Below are 14,162 nucleotides of genomic sequence, written 5' to 3' on the forward strand. Positions count from 1 at the left end.
ATATTCCAGCATCTCTCCCATCCCCTAGTCTCATATTTCTAACAGCCTGATATACATTCTCCCCTGTGATATATAACTTTAAAAAAGAATTGGGGATGAAAAAAAAAAAAAAGAAATAGAATGAAAAAAGCAATCTTGGGGGGAGAGCAAGCAAAGCCAGGTCTTCAAAATATATGTATCTGTTAGGAAGAGAGAGCTGGGTATTGTCGAAGAGAGCACAACAGAATTAGGTTGAGGTGATCTGAATGTTTTTGCTCCTCTGGCATGAGGCCATCATGAGTTCTAATACTGTTTGAATGAGACCATTCTCTAGGTTTACATTTGGGAGTCTCTCATCAAAACTAAGCAAAAGCTTCATCAAAAAAAAAGCTTATGCACAGTTAAGGAAACAGTCAACAAAACTAAAAGGCAACCTGTGGAATGGAAGAAGATATTTGCAAATGACATATCTGATAAAGGGTTAGAATCCAAAATATATATAGAATTTATAAAACAACACCCCAAAAACAAAAAATCCAATTTAAAAATGGGCAGAAGACACGAATACATATTTCTCCAAAGAAGGCACCCAGATGGCCAACATCACTCATCATCAGGGAAATACAAATCAAAACTACAATGAGACATCACCCCACACCTATCAGAATGGCTGAAATCAACAACACAAGAAATGACAGGTGTTGGTGAGGATGTGGAGAAAGGGGTACCCTCTTGCACTGTTGGTGGGAATGCAAACTGGTGCAGCCACTCTGGAAAATAGTATGGGGTTTTCTCAAGAAGTTAAAAACAGAACTATCCTACAATCTAGCAATTGTACTACTAAGTATTTACCCAAAGAATACAAAAATACTAATTCAAAGGGATACATGCACCCCGATGTTTATAGCAGCATTATCTACAATAGCCAAATTATAGAATCAGCCCAAGTGTCCATCAACTGATGAATGGATAAAGTGGATGTGGTATATAAACACAATGGAATATCACTCAGCCATAGAAAAGAATGAAATCTTGGCCATAGATCGAGCTAGAGAGTTATTATTATGCTAGGCAAAATAAGTCAGTCAGAGAAACACAAATACATATGATTTCACTCATGTGGAATTTCAGAAACAAAACAAATGAGCAAAGGAGAAAAAGGAGAGAGAGAGAGGCCAACCAAGAAACAGATATTTAATTATAGAGAACTGATGGTTACCAGAATGGAGGTGGGTGGGAGGATGGTTAAATAGGTGATGGGGATTAAGAAGGGCACTTGTGATGAACACTAAGTATTATACGAAAGTCTTGAATTGCTGTCTTGTATACTTGAAATTAATATTACGCTGTATATCAATGAACTGGAATTTGAATAAAAACTTTAAGAAAAAAGCTAATAAAAAAGTTTAAATTCACCCAGTCCAAAATCAGGTTCATCGTAGCTACCTCAATTTCCACAAACTGACAAGTTAGCAACCCCCTATTTCCATTAGTGATGTGCATATTTCATTCTCAACTACATTCAGAATATGAGATCTGTGTTTTACTTCAGTCTTCAACTGTAACCATCCAGCAGCTACAAACTTATATACTCCATTTCCTTAACACTGGCTCTAGTATCTAGCTTCATTTTGTATAAAGAACTGAAAAGCTCACAAACCATGCAATCTGAAGCAAAAAACTTAACCTCAATTCATTTATCAGCAAAACTAGGAAGATAATAAATAATACCTACTGGATTCTTATAAGGATCAAATGAGAAAGTGGTGAAAAACACTTTTGTAAACTGCAAAGCTCTATGCATATTCAAAATGTAATTTAGTTGTTTTTCACAGCAAGGGTTTTATGATTTTTTATTGCCTTTACTGCCAACCTAATATAAGTTTCATTACTATCCCCAAAACCTCCTTAACCTCTAAACTAGTTTTTATACTTCTGTGTTTCCCTGATTCCAAATCATTCTGCAAATATTTTCCCATATCTCTCATAGTGCTAGAATGTCCTTGGTTCATTATTCAGTAACAAAATCTCTTAATGACTCCAAAGTTCCAATGGAATTCAGAAAATACTCTCCAGTCTATCAGAAGCCTTCCATCATATGGTCCTGACCTACCTTTGTATATGTATCTGTATTTCCCATTAATTCCCTCTAATACATTGTAACATACTCACAATCACAGGCCCAAAACAAAATCCTTTACTTAATGGGTTCACAAAATCCCTTCTTTTAAAATCCCTACTCTCCTTTCAGATAAATCACCTATCATACTTTGTCATGAGCACATCTTGGCACTTCTGCTCAGATATGAACTTGTCTTTCTCTAAAATTTAACAACACATTATACCTTTCTCAAGGAACACGCCCTGCCTAGTCTTTTGCTCCTAGAATGGTACTGTACATTCTATAAGACCATATGGGCTGTGTGTGAATCATTTTTTAATTAGCCTGTAGTAACTAGGATAGCAATCTGCACTTTATAGATGCTCAAGAAAGCATTCGTCCTATTTAATTGTGTTGATATTCAGTTCCTAATCTCAGGGGAAAAAATAATGATTTCATAAGTAAGGTTTTTGTAGTTTTAGTTTTAGTTTTTAGTTTTCCCATTTCTAACAGATTGAGTGAGTTTCTAAAAATGGTTCTCAACTCAAATCTGAGTTAGGCTGACCTGGGGAGTTTTTTCAAACAATTCATGTTTAGACTGTATCCCAAGCCTACTGAACCAGTATCTGTATCTGGAGAGGTATTATGTTAAGGAAAAGTGCTTCAAGTTACATCTCCAGCTGCTGCAAATGGTCCACAATGTTTCTGGCAATAAATGAAAAAACACATTTTACTCTTGATTACAGGAAAACTTCAAGGTTTTCTATCTTATAGAATGGAGATGACACTTGAGATCATTATAGAGATGTGCAAGATATTCTTCAATATAAGCAAAAAGAAAACCTGTTTGAAAATGAATGAAAAATCTTTTGGGATACACATGATAAAAATACTTGAAGTCACAAATATATTAATTTTAAAACTCTTTTTAATTTTTATTTATTTTTGAGAGAGAGAAACAGAATGTGATCAGGGGAGGGGCAGCGAGAGAGGGAGACACAGAATCTGAAGCTGGCTCCATGCTCCGAGCTGTCAGCACAGAGCCTGATGCAGGGCTTGAACCCACGAACGCTGAGATCATGACCTGAGCTGAAGTCAGACACTTAACCAACTGAGCCACCCAAGCGCCCCACAAATATGTTAACTTCGTAGTGAAAAACAATTACCATGAATGGGAAGAAGAGGTAGGGCTTTGTGTTCTTCTTTTGGAAAATTCAACACATTTTTCATGCATGTTATAATATAAATAGGCTGTATTTTTGCAGACTAAAATTACAAATTGCAAAATAGTCTGAAGGATGGCATGAGATGATAATAAAAAGGACAAAAAGAAACAATGTTGTGTTGCTTCAGAGCTGAATGACTGAATATCTTGTCTATACAAGTGTCCATCAATTGAAATGGTATTTAAAACTCTGCTTCCTTTCATTAGGAGACTGTTCTTTGGCTAAAAGCATCTATATAAGAAATTATTCCTGAATGTTTTAAAATATAATAGAAACAGAAAGGTTTTAATTTTAAGGACAAAAACTAAGAACCCATGGAGATGCTAACAGGAACCTGAATCACAACCTTCTGAGGTAAAGCAGGTGGTACCTTAATTTTCATGGAGAATAAAGTGCAGTTAAAGGTTTCTTTTTTGTTATTGCTTGATATTAAAATAGGATCTAGAATTCTACATTTGGAAAATACTGATTGAATTTGCATATGATTTAGATGTTTTTGTCTCTTCAACTAATAAGAGTGCAATACATATTAATTTAATGAATGAAAAAATTAAGATAAATCACATGTAATATAAACAAATCTCACAAACTTAATGTTGAGGGAAGCCAGACACCAAAGAGTACCTACTACTTAATTCCATTTGTTTAATTCAGAAACAGGCAACACTGAAGTATGTTAACAAAAGTCAGGAAGGTGGTTAACTAGAAGGAGGGGAAATAATGAATGGAAGAGGGAAGAGGAAGGCTTCTGCAGTGCTGGTAAAGCTGTTTCTTTCTTTCTTTTTTTTAATTTTTTTTTTAACATTCATTACTTTTTTAGAGACAGAGTGTGAGTGAGGGAGGGAGACACAGAATCTAAAGCAGGCTCTGAGCTGTCAACACAGAGCCTGATGTGGGGTTCGAACTCAAGGACGGCGAAATCATGACCTGAGCGGAAGTCACTTAACTGACTGAGCCACCCAGGAGTCCCAGTGGTAAAGCTGTTTCTTGATGTGGGTGCTGAATATACTGTATTGAATGCTGTATTCAAATTTGTGAAAATTCATTGAGCTGTATATTTATGATGTGTGCACTTTTCTATACTACATTAACGTTGAATTAAAGTTTATTTTACACCTCCTGCTCTGTGCTGACAGATCAGAGCCTGGAGCCTGCTTTGGATTCTGTGTCTTCCTCTCTCTCTCTGCCTCTCCCCTGCTCACACTCTGTCTCTCTCTGTCTCTCAAAAAATAAATAAATAAAATGTTAAAAAGTTTATTTTAAAAAAGGACCCTTTAGCTCCATCTCTTATTATGTTTGGAAAGACCTTCCAAATTCAGAGATTACTTTGTAGTCTTCTGTTTTCTTTGTGTTTTATTCTTTTCATTTATGTGGCGATTTTTTGGTCAATGGTATGAGTTTTAATTAATTCTTAATTAAACTTAAATCTTAAATCTTACACATAAATTATTTCAAATCATGTAAAATGCTCAATTGGTTATTTTCCAATTTGTCATTCTTCCTATTCTCATTCTAAATTAAAACTTGACCGGCCTTGAAAACACAGGCTTCTTTCCCAGCAGGTCTGAACCTGACTTATTGTAGAATATTGGGTCCTGAGAGTTATAGATCTTACTACTAAATCATGTTGATAAGCCAAATTAAAAAGTAACATTTTCAGGTAATTTGAGTTCTTTTCCTGTGATGTAGGGGAGCGACATTTACCACTCCAAAATGTGTCTCTTTAAGGTTTTATCCATGTAAGTAATCTCTACACCCAACATGGGCTCAAATTTACAACCCCAAGATCAAGAGTCGTATGCTCCTCTAACTGAGCCAGCCAACCTCCCCCAAAATGTGCCTCTTTTGCATGTGGATTATTTTATGCTGATTATTTTTAAGAAACAGAAGGCTTGGAAGAACCTTTGACCTTCCACCTAATTGCCTAACAGAATTTAGATAGAGGACCTCCAGGAAGGGAACTATCACCATAGATTACTATACTATGAACTAGGTATAGTAAGCAGGGAGGTAAACCCCCTATAAAACTCCTATGGTGAACAGACCTATCAAAGTCTGTTTGTTAAAATTCCTCCTGTGTCCCTATTATTTCTGTAGGGCCTAGCAAACATTTCTTACCAAACACTTATTCTTTTTTTATCTTCCTGTGAATAAATCTTCTTTCCCTTTGAAGTCCCAGACCTCTACCCATTTCTCCTTAACTCTGAATGGGATATAAGCCTCAATTGCCTCGCTGCCTCTGGCCCTTATAGTCTTTATGGCACTCCCATATATATGTAATTAAGTTTGATTTTCTCTTGTTAATCTGTCTTATGCCAATTTAAATCTTAGACCAGTTGAAAGATTCTTGAAGGATAAAGGAAAATTTTTCCTTCCCAACAATGTCAATGAGTTAATCCTAATTCAGCAATGGGGCATTGAGATACAAAATCACTTGTTTTGAAAACACAGACTTGTAACCCACATCTTTTCTGACACACATTTATAAAACCTCAGCTCCACCCATTTTCCCTCTTTCCAGAGTTTGCCAGAATGTTCTGTGCTATTCTCAACAGTTCTCTACAAATTCCCGTTCTTCTTTTTCTAGAACTATATAAATCCTATGACTAAAAATTCTGTTTCTCCACTACTATGATTCAGGATTTCTTTTGTTCCAATTCCTTTTCTCTTTCCCTAAACTGCACTGTAAAAACTTATTCTACTGTACTGTTGCTCTCTTTACTATTCTTTCAGTATCCATAGACTTAAAAACAAATTATTCCCATCACAATGTTGAATTATGATACTGTTGCCAAAATAAATACCAATTTTAGCCTTGTAACAAATATTTACACTCTTTTCATAAATATCCACATTTATTTCACCTTTTAACCTTGTGGAAACTAAAAAATTATAGAACTAACTGTAGGAAAATCATGAATTCACATTAATTACAATAATGGCATGATTTCATTACTTATTTCTTAGATATGCTGGACTTGGCAAATGACTGGAAATGGTAGCTGAGAGCAAGGGCGGAGTCAATATCATGTTTCAAGTCTGCAAGCCTGGGATTATGATAATGTCTGGAGATAACACTGGAGAGTGAAATCCAGTAGAGTCCAAGTAAATGTAAAAATATAAAAACATTTGTCTACTTAACCACTGTTCAGAGTGAGTCTACTCTAAACCTCTTTGTCTACTCTTCACAATTCAATCTCTTATGAGCCTTTCCTACTACTCCAGTTTCCAAGGACCTTCCCTAGGGCTCCCCAGGTCACCCTATAATCCAACAATTAAAAAGTTGACCCTGACAAAGAAAAGGGTTTCCAGGGACCTGTTTTAATTGCACAGCTGTCATCTATTTTGATGGTTGATAAACGTTTTGAATATCACCCCTGGTAATCTCACAATAAAATAAAACCTATGAGAGGAAAGGCAGATTTAGCGGTGAAGTTGATGATTAATTCACATTGGACATAATTAAATAGACTCAGTTTCTTTGTTAAATACAAAAAAAAAATCTAAGGTGTCTACAAATAGTTTTTAAAAAGTGAGAAAATGACAGCTGAATTAATTACTGCCTGAAGTTTCAACTAAAGAGATATAATCGCTAACATCATTCAAGATAATTTCATAATTTCAAGTAAAGGGCAGAAATGAGAAGACAAATAACCATCACTGATAGAGGATTGGGTGTTTATCAGAAAGACAACAGAGTTATTTCAAATACTCTCTTCTGTAACATTGAAATAACACAAGAAGCTACTCCATTAAAGACACTGTAACTTACATTGTGGGAAACAGTAAGACAAAATACAGTCCTTAACCTCAGGGAGTTTACAATTTAATATGACAGCTAAAGCAGAAACAAAATTTCAGCATAAATCATAATATGCTAGATATGCTAATTAGCATTCCTAAATGGTAAACACAATACACAAAAGAGAGGGATTAAATGAATTTAGATGTATAGGAAAAGCTTTCAGACAATTTGAGACTATTTAACTTGGGCTGAGGGGCATCTGGGTGGCTCAGTCAGTCAAGCATCTGACTTAGGCTCAGCTCAGGTCATGATCTCAGCATTCATGGGTTCGAGCCCCACGTTGGGCTCTGTGCTGACAGCTCAGAGCCTGGAACCTGCTTCAGAGTCTTTGTCTCCCTCTCCCTCTGCCCCTCCCCTGCTCATGCTCTGTCTCTCCTTCAAAATTAAATGAACATTTAAAAAAAATTTTTTTTAATTTAAATTGGACCAGAACAGAAAAACAACAGGCAAAAATTAACACAGAAATGGAAGGACATATAAAACACATTAAAGAAAATTAAAATACTCTTGTATAAAGATTAGAATTGTGTATTTTCACTAGCCTGACAAATTGTTTAGCACATAATAAATGCTCAATAACAATTTCTTCCAAAATTAGTTAATAGAATTTCTATTAGGACATAGAGACATAAAAAAATGATTACCACCTTAGATATCATCATATACATAATTAAATCAGTCTTTAATGAGGGTAAGAATTATAGATTGGAGGGAAAAGGGGACAAAACCCCACAAACTATATGTGAGGAAAATCATTACCTAAATTCGTAGGAGGTGGAGGAACAAACGGTATGGCAGTAAACAACACGTAGATTATGAAATTCCATTTATCTACATTTTTAAAAAGTCTCCAAGGAGTGGAGGTGGTGGAACAAGAAAAGGAAAGTGAATACACATTTAGGACATTCAGGGTTAACTGCAAGCAATCAGACAGCTATTGTCAGGGAAAGTTTAATTAGAGTAAGTGAGAAAATTTTAAGTAATGAAAAAAACTACAAAAGGTTTGCATGTGCTTCTCCTAAATGAGTTATAAATGCCTTGGACAACTTACAAGTAAATTCTTGAGTGGGGCACTGGACCGAGAATGACTGTTATTTCACACCATGATGATGCATAATTGCAGAACTAAAACATCAAGTGTGTTTATCAACTACCTTCAAAGGGAACAGACTAGAAAATGATAGATAGCACTTACATGGTATTTCCCAGATAAATGAAGTTCGCACTTATTCTAAGTGTCACTATTTAAAACGACTACATTAGACACCATGCAGAGCGCTAATAAAACCTTTACTCTCCTTGTTCAGCACATTTCAAGAGTCAAATTTTATGACTGGCAGCTCACTAGTTCAGCCTTTTCATGAAGTCATCTTCGAGAGATAGCGATCTACTCGGTGGCCCATTTACAATCAGTCCCACATCAGAGCCACGAGGTTTTAACGCAGAGCTGTTCTGTGAACGCTCCCTGAATTTTAAACGAGCCACAAAGTCAGCTGAAGCTACTTCAAGCAATTGAAGCTTTTCAAAGATACTACCACTGATTGCTTTGTAACCCAGACAAGTCAGTTTCTCAGCACTTCAGCTTTTCAATTGTTAAAATGAGGTTTTAAATATTCTTCCTTCACATCACTTGACGAAATGGTGGGGATTATGGAGACGATTTTAGTAAAGTGGTTTTAACTTGTTGAAAATTGGTACATTTACACTGATTATTCATACTAAGGTCAAGCAATGTCTCTGCACTCAGACCACTGCCAAGGTGTTTAAATAGAAAAGGACAAGTGACTATATTTCTTCTGTTGCAAATTAGCTCAGGCTACCCATTTTAATGTCAACTGGTTACTTGCGCGACAGCATTGCCACATTTTTGTAGGCATCAGGGTGCACAAGATGTTTGTTACAGAATTAATCTCAAGTTGATGAATTACGTTAAACATACCATTAGATTTCTGACCCCAAATCACACCACTTCGTGAAGTTCCTAATCTGCGAATATAATTATCACCTCACTTATCTGAAGCACCCTAGCTAGTAAAACAAAACGTGATTGTAAGCAAGTAACACTGTCAAGCATTGTTCACTTAAATTCTTGACTGAAATATTCTCTCTGAACTGACAGATCAGGTTACTTTATGGGTTACGTATGGTTAAATTCATACACAAAATAATATAGATATCTGAACAGTTTTCCCCCACTTTGTAAGGGGACACTCAAAACTATGACATACAGACAAATAAAACTGATTTAAAAATAAAACAAAGAGCTGATATAAAGTTACTTAAGATGTATATTATATGGGTTTAATTAAACTTTACATCGTGCTATCTGGTATGACAGTTGCCAACCAGATGTTGCAGTAGGGCACTGGGAATACAGTCAGTCTGAATGAGGTATGCTGCAAGCATCAATAACATACCGGATTTCAAAGACTTAGTATAAAAAATGTAAAATGTCTCATTACTAATTATATTGATATTGATTCTATATTAAAATAATATTTTGCATATATAGAATTAAATAAAATATATTATTACATAATTTTCATTGGTTTATTTTTAGTTTTCAATGTTGCTACTAGAAAAATGTTAAATTACATATGTGATTTGCATTATATTTATACTGGACAATGCTGATATAGCTGTCAAAAACAGGTGAGAGGAATCCACTGAGTAAATAATCTTTTTTCTAAATAGAGGAAACAAAAGTTCTCAACCTAGATACAGAATTTAAAAATTGATACAGAGGGTTCCGGAAGATGGCGGCGTAGGAGGACGCGGAGCTCACAGCGCGTCCTGCCGATCACTTAGATTCCACCTACACCTGCCTAAAGAACCCAGAAAACCGCCAGAGGATTAGCAGAACGGAGTCTCCGGAGCCAAGCGCAGACTAGAGGCCCACGGAAGAGGGTAGGAAGGGCGGCGAGGCGGTGTGCGCTCCACGGACTGGCGGGAGGGAGCCGGGGCAGAGGGGCGGCTCGCCGGCCAAGCAGAGCCCCCGAGTCTGGCTGGCAAAAGCGGAGGGGCCGGACAGACTGTGTTCCGACAGCAAGCGCGACTTAGCTTCTGGGAGGTCATAAGTTAACAGCTCTGCTCGGAAAGCGGGAAGGCTGGAGGACAAAGGGAGGGAGAGCTGCTGAGCCCCCGGACGGCAGAGCTCAGCTTGGCGGGGAACAAAGGCGCCAGCGCCATCTCCCCCGCCCATCCCCCAGCCAAAATCCCAAAGGGAACCAGTTCCTGCCAGGGAACTTGCTCGCTCCGCGCAAACACCCAACTCTGTGCTTCTGCGGAGCCAAACCTCCGGCAGCGGATCTGACTCCCTCCCGCTGCCACAGGGCTCCTCCTGAAGCGGATCACCTAAGGAGAAGTGAGCTAAGCCTGCCCCTCCAGCCCCCGTGCACCTTGCCTACCCACCCCAGCTAATACGCCAGATCCCCAGCAACACAAGCCTGGCAGTGTGCAAGTAGCCCAGACGGGACACGCCACCCCACAGTGAATCCCGCCCCTAGGAGAGGGGAAGAGAAGGCACACACCAGTCTGACTGTGGCCCCAGCGGTGGGCTGGGGGCAGACATCGGGTCGGACTGCGGCCCCGCCCACTAACTCCAGTTATACACCACAGCACAGGGGAAGTGCACTGCAGGTCCTCATCACGCCAGGGACTCTCCAAAATGACCAAACGGAAGAATTCCCCTCAGAAGAATCTCCAGGAAATAACAACAGCTAATGAACTGATCAAAAAGGATTTAAATAATATAACAGAAAGTGAATTTAGAATAATAGTCATAAAATTAATCGCTGGGCTTGAAAACAGTATACAGGACAGCAGAGAATCTCTTGCCACAAAGATCGAGGGACTAAGGAACAGTCACGAGGAGTTGAAAAACGCTTTAAACGAATTGCAAAACAAAATGGAATCCACGATGGCTCGGCTTGAAGAGGCAGAGGAGAGAATAGGTGAACTAGAAGATAAAGTTATGGAAAAAGAGGAAGCTGAGAGAAAGAGAGATAAAAAAATCCAGGAGTATGAGGGGAAAATTAGAGAACTAAGTGATACACTAAAAAAAAATAATATACGCATAATTGGGATCCCAGAGGAGGAAGAGAGAGGGAAGGGTGCTGAAGGGGTACTTGAACAAATTATAGCTGAGAACTTCCCTGAACTGGGGAAGGAAAAAGGCATTGAAATCCAAGAGGCACAGAGAACTCCCTTCAGACGTAACTTGAATCGATCTTCTGCACGACATATCATAGTGAAACTGGCAAAATACAAGGATAAAGAGAAAATTCTGAAAGCAGCAAGGGATAAACGTGCCCTCACATATAAAGGGAGACCTATAAGACTCGTGACTGATCTCTCCTTTGAAACTTGGCAGGCCAGAAAGGCTTGGCACGATATCTACAGTGTGCTAAACAGAAAAAATATGCAGCCGAGAATCCTTTATCCAGCAAGTCTGTCATTTAGAATAGAAGGAGAGATAAACGTCTTCCCAAACAAACAAAAACTGAAGGAATTTGTCACCACGAAACCAGCCCTACAAGAGATCCTAAGGGGGATCCTGTGAGACAAAGTACCAGAGACATCACTACAAGCATAAAACATACAGACATCACAATGACTCTAAACCCGTATCTTTCTATAATAACACTGAATGTAAATGGATTAAATGCGCCAACTAAAAGACATAGGGTATCAGAATGGATAAAAAAACAAGACCCATCTATTTGCTGTCTACAAGAGACTCATTTTAGATCTGAGGACACCTTTAGATTGAGAGTGAGGGGATGGAGAACTATTTATCATGCTCCTGGAAGCCAAAAGAAAGCTGGAGTAGCCATACTTATATCAGACAAACTAGACTTTAAATTAAAGGCTGTAACAAGAGATGAAGAAGGGCATTATATAATAATCACAGGGTCTATCCACCAGGAAGAGCTAACTATTATAAATGTCTATGCACCAAATACCCGAGCCCCCAGATATATAAAACAATTACTCATAAACATAAGCAACCTTATTGATAAGAATGTGGTCATTGCAGGGGACTTTAACACCCCACTTACAGAAATGGATAGATCATCTAGACACACAGTCAATAAAGAAACAAGGGCCCTGAATGATACATTGGATCAGATGGACTTGACAGATATATTTAGAACTCTGCATCCCAAAGCAACAGAATATACTTTCTTCTCGAGTGCACATGGAACATTCTCCAAGATAGATCATATACTGGGTCACAAAACAGCCCTTCATAAGTTTACAAGAATTGAAATTATACCATGCATACTTTCAGACCACAATGCTATGAAGCTTGAAATCAACCACAGGAAAAAGTCTGGAAAACCTCCAAAAGCATGGAGATTAAAGAACACCCTACTAACGAATGAGTGGGTCAACCAGGCAATTAGAGAAGAAATTAAAACATATATGGAAACAAACGAAAATGAAAATACAACAATCCAAACGCTTTGGGATGCAGCGAAGGCAGTCCTGAGAGGAAAATACATTGCAATCCAGGCCTATCTCAAGAAACAAGAAAATCCCAAATACAAAATCTAACAGCACACCTAAAGGAAATAGAAGCAGAACAGCAAAGGCAGCCTAAACCCAGCAGAAGAAGAGAAATCATAAAGATCAGAGCAGAAATAAACAATATAGAATCTAAAAAAACTGTAGAGCAGATCAACGAAACCAAGAGTTGGTTTTTTGAAAAAATAAACAAAATTGACAAACCTCTAGCCAGGCTTCTCAAAAAGAAAAGGGAGATGACCCAAATAGATAAAATCATGAATGAAAATGGAATGATTACAACCAATCCCTCAGAGATACAAACAATTATCAGGGAATACTATGAAAAATTATATGCCAGCAAATTGGACAACCTGGAAGAAATGGACAAATTTCTAAACACCCACACTCTTCCAAAACTCAATCAGGAGGAAATAGAAAGCTTGAACAGACCCATAACCAGCGAAGAAATTGAATCGGTTATCAAAAATCTCCCAACAAATAAGAGTCCAGGACCAGATGGCTTCCCAGGGGAGTTCTACCAGACATTTAAAGCAGAGATAATACCTATCCTTCTCAAGCTATTCCAAGAAATAGAAAGGGAAGGAAAACTTCCAGACTCATTCTATGAAGCCAGTATTACTTTGATTCCTAAACCAGACAGAGACGCAGTAAAAAAGAGAACTACAGGCCAATATCCCTGATGAATATGGATGCAAAAATTCTTAATAAGATACTAGCAAATCGAATTCAACAGCATATAAAAAGAATTATTCACCATGATCAAGTGGGATTCATTCCTGGGATGCAGGGCTGGTTCAACATTCGCAAATCGATCAACGTGATACATCACATTAACAAAAAAAAAGAGAAGAACCATATGATCCTGTCAATCGATGCAGAAAAGGCCTTTGACAAAATCCAGCACCCTTTCTTAATAAAAACCCTTGAGAAAGTCGGGATAGAAGGAACATACTTAAAGATCATAAAAGCCATTTATGAAAAGCCCACAGCTAACATCATCCTCAACGGGGAAAAACTGAGAGCTTTTTCCCTGAGATCAGGAACACGACAGGGATGCCCACTGTCACCGCTGCTGTTTAATATAGTGCTGGAAGTTCTAGCATCAGCAATCAGACAACAAAAGGAAATCAAAGGCATCAAAATTGGCAAAGATGAAGTCAAGCTTTCGCTTTTTGCAGATGACATGATATTATACATGGAAAATCCGATAGACTCCACCAAAAGTCTGCTAGAACTGATACATGAATTCAGCAAAGTTGCAGGATACAAAATCAATGTGCAGAAATCAGTTGCATTCTTATACACTAACAATGAAGCAACAGAAAGACAAATGAAGAAACTGATCCCATTCACAATTGCACCAAGAAGCATAAAATACCTAGGAATAAATCTAACCAAAGATGTAAAAGATCTGTATGCTGAAAACTATAGAAAGCTTATGCAGGTAATTGAAGAAGATATAAAGAAATGGAAAGACATTCCCTGCTCATGGATTGGAAGAATAAATATTGTCAAAATG

General features: G+C 37.7%; 1 protein-coding gene across 1 annotated transcript in view; it reads right to left on the reverse strand.

Annotated features, from left to right (window-relative positions):
* The window catches only part of CPNE8 (copine 8), a 231,751-nt gene that overhangs the window by 93,980 nt on the left and 123,609 nt on the right, over positions 1-14,162 (reverse strand). The window lies entirely within an intron of this gene.

This window comes from Panthera leo, chromosome B4 (genome assembly GCF_018350215.1).
Source record: "Panthera leo isolate Ple1 chromosome B4, P.leo_Ple1_pat1.1, whole genome shotgun sequence".
In the NCBI taxonomy this organism is placed as follows: domain Eukaryota; kingdom Metazoa; phylum Chordata; class Mammalia; order Carnivora; family Felidae; genus Panthera; species Panthera leo.